Source organism: Mustela nivalis (genome assembly GCF_964662115.1).
Source record: "Mustela nivalis genome assembly, chromosome: 2".
In the NCBI taxonomy this organism is placed as follows: domain Eukaryota; kingdom Metazoa; phylum Chordata; class Mammalia; order Carnivora; family Mustelidae; genus Mustela; species Mustela nivalis.
In genome coordinates this window covers 38,272,874-38,277,746 of record NC_139021.1, presented here as the reverse complement: position 1 = coordinate 38,277,746, position 4,873 = coordinate 38,272,874, and the positions used below count along the sequence as shown (strand labels likewise).

At 45.9% G+C, this 4,873-nt stretch overlaps 1 long non-coding RNA gene across 3 annotated transcripts in view; it reads left to right on the top strand.

Annotated features, from left to right (window-relative positions):
• The window catches only part of LOC309859409, a 34,258-nt gene extending 30,217 nt beyond the window's left edge, over positions 1-4,041 (top strand). For all 3 annotated transcript variants that reach the window (XR_014308670.1, XR_014308671.1, XR_014308672.1), the window contains 3 exons: positions 3,106-3,145; positions 3,483-3,528; positions 3,976-4,041. This is a non-coding gene — a long non-coding RNA (uncharacterized lncRNA). The remainder of the gene's footprint in view (positions 1-3,105; positions 3,146-3,482; positions 3,529-3,975) is intronic.
• Positions 4,042-4,873: the final 832 nt, after the last annotated feature.

The window sequence follows — 4,873 nt, the reverse complement described above, 5'->3', positions numbered from 1 at the left end:
CCACCAGGCAGGAGGCACAGTGCATCACCAGGCCTGGGTTCTCGGGAAGCAAGGCTTTCAGGGAGAGTTCTGTGTAATTTTGAGTGGTTGGAAGCAAAGCCCTATCTGACAGAATGGAGGATTAGACCAGGGAGGTAGGGGGATCCAGGTCCCGCAGGCCTTACACACCACGATAAGGAGCCTGGTCTTTACCGTGTAGAGGGGGGCAGGCCGGGCATGAGGAGGAGAATACTCGGCTGGGTTTGCATTTCAGGAGGACTGCTTTCGCGACAGTGCGGAGGGCGGGCTGGAGACAGAGAAGGAAAGCGGGATACTCTCACTGAGAACCCCCCGGAGCTACACGGGTTCGTGTCTTCTTCTTTCACTCAGCAGCGCCCCCGGATGCAAGTGCGAGCTGCGGGAACTGGAACCCAGGAGGAGGAAGGCTAGCTCAGGGGACACCCGCCTTGGCCACCACCCCAGGAAGAGGCCACGTGAGCCTGATCTAAGGCAGGAAGCAGCTCGGTGAGGCGGAGAGGACAGACTCCCAACGGCCTTCAAACTAGATGCCCGTGTCGGTGTGGAGTGTGAGAGACAGGAGGAGTCCACTGCCTCTCTGGGTCTTATTTGCACGTTTGTCACCGCCGGGTCATCGTCCCTGCAGCCTCAGGTCCAGCGGTCTCCTGCGACCCAAACACCTGGCAGAGTCGCAAATGCATGGCACCGCCTGAGCGTCACCTTGGAGAAGGAGAGGTTTGTCCTCATCTCCATTTGGCCTCTCTTTCTGGAGTCCTCACACCGTAATAAACTGCAACCAGATCATTCCAGAGCTCTGCCAGGGAAAGAGGATGTTCCAAAGAGGGAGGATGAGGGCAAGAAGGAGTCTAGTGCCTTGGAAATGGGTCCACTTGCGTGTGTGTGCACGTGTGCACATGTGAACCAGAGTTAAAAGAAGAAAGACTCGTTTTGGGGGGTTTTGTTTTTGTTTGTATGAGCCAAAATGAACTCACTTTTCTTTTTTCTTTTTCCTTTTTCAAGGTTTATTTTTTCTCTCAGTTTTCCTTGTGTTTTTGTTTCTATTTTCTTTTCTTTCTTTACCTTTCTTTTCTTCTCTCTCTCTTTCCTTTCTCAGGTCCATTCCTTTCTGGGACATTCTCTAAAAAGATCTTGTGTGAAGGGATGGGAGTGTCTTCCCAAAAACTAGTCTGAGTGTGAAAGGTCAGAGTCCCCAGAACCAATAAGGCAGAGAGGACATGGGGGTGGGACTGGGTCCCTGGACCCCACCTCTGGAATTGCCTAACATTTATACCTTATTAATCACCTAGTCCTACCTATACATAGCAAAAGCAAATCAACCCCATTATACGGTTTGTTATATCGTGATGATATATTATCTTCTTATTTGTTGCTCATAGATTCATCTACTCACACATGCCAAGAATAGGGAGACTTGTTTTCTGTCCCAGTCCTTCATCCATAAGTCATTCTTCATTTAACAAATGTGTATTAAGAAATGTGCTCTGCTAAGATTATGAAGATAAAATAACTAGATATAAAATGTGAATTTAACAGAAAAGGCAATGAACTTCTAAACCCTCTATAAATGTGTTATTATGTGTTAACATGTTTTCTCTTTTATACAAATGATGGGATTCTCAGCCTCCCATCGATGATAGATGTACCTAGAGCAGCTTTCTGGGCATGGCCTGGGGATCTAAGCCATTCACCCCATACCCCAGGCCCCTTGTGGCCCTAGATGCGCGCGTGCTCATGTTCTGAAACTCCATTCACTCATGGAGGCCTGAGTCTCCACACGTGGTGGTTCCGGTGACTTTCAGTTTTCTTTCAGTGTTCAGGTTGTCTCTTATTTATTCTCTAAAAAGTAGTTAAAGCATCTTTCCTTTAACTGAAATAGTCAACTGGTTATGTATGCTAAAACCATTGGTTTTCCAGCCGTAGTGTCTGCATTTAACAGTGAAAATAGCCCCTTAATTGCCACAAAGCCAAGCTCTCTTAGGAGAAGCTTGCCCAGTGCGGTGCAGCTGATGCTGGACAGAGGGACTCTGGGCGCCGGCCCCATGTAGCAGGCAGACCCCCTCTTGTGGAGGACTGAGCCCAGACAATGGGGAGGCCGCACACTGACGCATGACCAAAACGCAGGGAAAAGAAGTCTGGGAGCAGAGAACACTCAGAAACAGACAAGAGGTAAGGCAGACAGAGGCCAAGCAAAGCTGCGGGGGCAGGAGCCAGGCCTTCAGAGGATGGCAAAGGAACAGCTCACCTGGGGAGACAGAAGAGGGCAGTGATAAGGAGTGTGGACTATGGAGGCCTGGAGACGTGGGTTCAAATCCTGATCTGGCCACTAAGTAGCCATGGAGGAAAACTGCTGGCTGATTCCACCCCAATTCTCTTCTTCCACACCTTCACAATTATGCGTCGCAGGACAGTATTCCTGCTAATGCACCCTGAGCGTGAGCAGAAGGGGAGCCCAGCTGGTAGATTAACATTCTCCACTCCCAGCTGTGCCTTTGAACTGACCTTGGTATGGAGAGGTCATAAGTCTAAGAGGCCAGCGATTGGCCTCTGGATCCCTGCTAGGAGGAAAGTTCTGGCCAGTCAGAAACTCCTGCTTTGGTTTTCCAGTGCACAATACATGCATCTCTGACATGTTAGAACCCTGACATTTGGGGGTTTATCCGTTACTTAGACAAGTTATATAACCTCTCTAAAATTGACCCTAAAAATGAGAGGAATATTAACCAGATGATTTCCCATCAATCCCTTATTTCCTACCAGTATTTCCTACCAGTCCCTCACAGCCTGGAATGTTCCTTCCTGCATAACTTCCTGTGCCATTCCTTTACTTCACGTAGACTCTGCTCACGTACTGCTGCCTGAGAGGGAGTGTCATGGCCATAATGTCTGAAATATTGCTCCTTTTCATGTCAGCCACCATTGTTTTTCTTCTAAATTTACCTCCCACCTCAAGTTTATTGAGCCATAATTGAAATAGAATAAACTGCACCTATTCACACTGTGGATTTAATCATTTTGACATATGTAGATATGCTTGTCCTGCTTTAATCTTCTTCTTGGCATTTATTACTGTTTCATTTATTTGTTTAGAAACCGTCTCCACCACTAGGATAAAAGTTCCATTATAAATGTAAGTACTGTATCTTTGGGGCTTAGCATAGCATCTGATTTTTAGGAGGCACTCAGTCAGTATTTGTTGGATGGGTGAGTGGGTGGATGGGTGGACGCAGGAAAGCCAGTTATAAGAAAAGCAACGCAAAGTCAAGGACAGACTAAGCAGCATGGACAACTCCATATGGAGCCCGTCCTAGGCTGGCTATCTTTCGGGTCTTCTATATCCAGTTGGTCCAAGTGTAGAGAAGCCAAATACATTCCTGCCTGCATACCAGTCCTAGGCCATTGGAGATAGCTGTTAGAAGCCCTGAGTTGTAAAGGATTCTAAGGCTGCGGCTCTCTGGGTTTAGCAGAAAAGAAGGTGGTGATCCATTGATGACGTCTATCTTGGGAAAGGAGGTAAGTAGTGGCAGGCATATCTGCAATCCTTTTCCTAGAAACCACTTGGGGCTACACATGCTGGTGTGGGTTAAATCATCTCAAAGGTGGATGGAAGCAAGCCACAGAGGCTGGGGAAAGATAGGACTTGACAGTAAGATTTTGAAATGCCATTGACCACCTATGCTGGCTGTGATGACACCAAGGCTGACAGTCCTGTGATTAAATACACTGAGACGATTAGTCTGGATAGGCATTGGGCTCCTGGCTTCTTTCCCATTGATTTTCAATGGGCAGTAAGAACACCCTGATAAATTCTACACAGGAAAGGGAAACAAGGACACAAGAGGACTTTCACGCCCACATTAACCAGACTGGTGTTTATCCATGACATTGGCCACGTTTCCCTAAGTTAGTACTTGTGCTAGCCCCCTTTCCATTTCTTGGAAATGTATGATTTCTTTTCAGTCGATGTCTTGAAGGAAAGCAATGGAAGCCTGATGCAGCCTCATCTGACAGTAATTAAAGATAAAGATGAAGCCTTCAACTTTTGAATCTTGCTATGAGTAATTCAGTCTTGTTATGGCAAGGTGTAAAGCTAAGGGGTATGTTATTACCATGAATGTGCCCCTTGCAAAATTGTTTCGTATTTTTCCAAGATTCGGCAATTCTTTCTCTATTAGAAAGAGGAGAGTCACTTTCCTCCAGCCAAATATAAAGCCTGGATGCTGCCTAAAGATCTTGGGATTTGCACAGTTGGGAGCCTGAAACAATACAGTTTGAGGTGTTTAACTTCTTAAGGCTCTCCCCCAAAGGTCATCGAGTCTCTCTGCTGTCCAGCTCTCTCCCTGGAAAAACAAGAGACTTGCTGGGACGTCCCGCCAGTTTTCAGCATTATTTGCAAACTTGTAACCTATGCGGTGGCCTTACCTGTGTACTCTGTACCCCATACCATTGCCAGGATGACACCAGGCCCAAGCCGGTGCATGTGTGTCTGCGTCTTCATATCCACACCCACATCCGTTTTTAGGGCTTCTAACTGTCTTCAATACATCTTTATTCTATTTCCCATGAAAGTTTTGTATACTGAGGTCGGGAGACGTTATTACTTGTTACTTTAACTTTTGGATGATCTTAGATAGATTTTTTTTTATTTCATTTTTTGAATGTATTTCTGGGAGATATAAATTCAATTGCTTTGTTCTTCTTGATTTTTCTAGCTGTTTATCCAGCCACTTGGCTAAACTTTTTTATTGAGTCTAATAATTATCTGTAGTTTCTTTTGGATTCTCTATGGAGACGATTTTAAATTCTGTTATGACTTTTAGGATCCTTCCATTCCGATCTTATTTCTTCCCCTTACTGA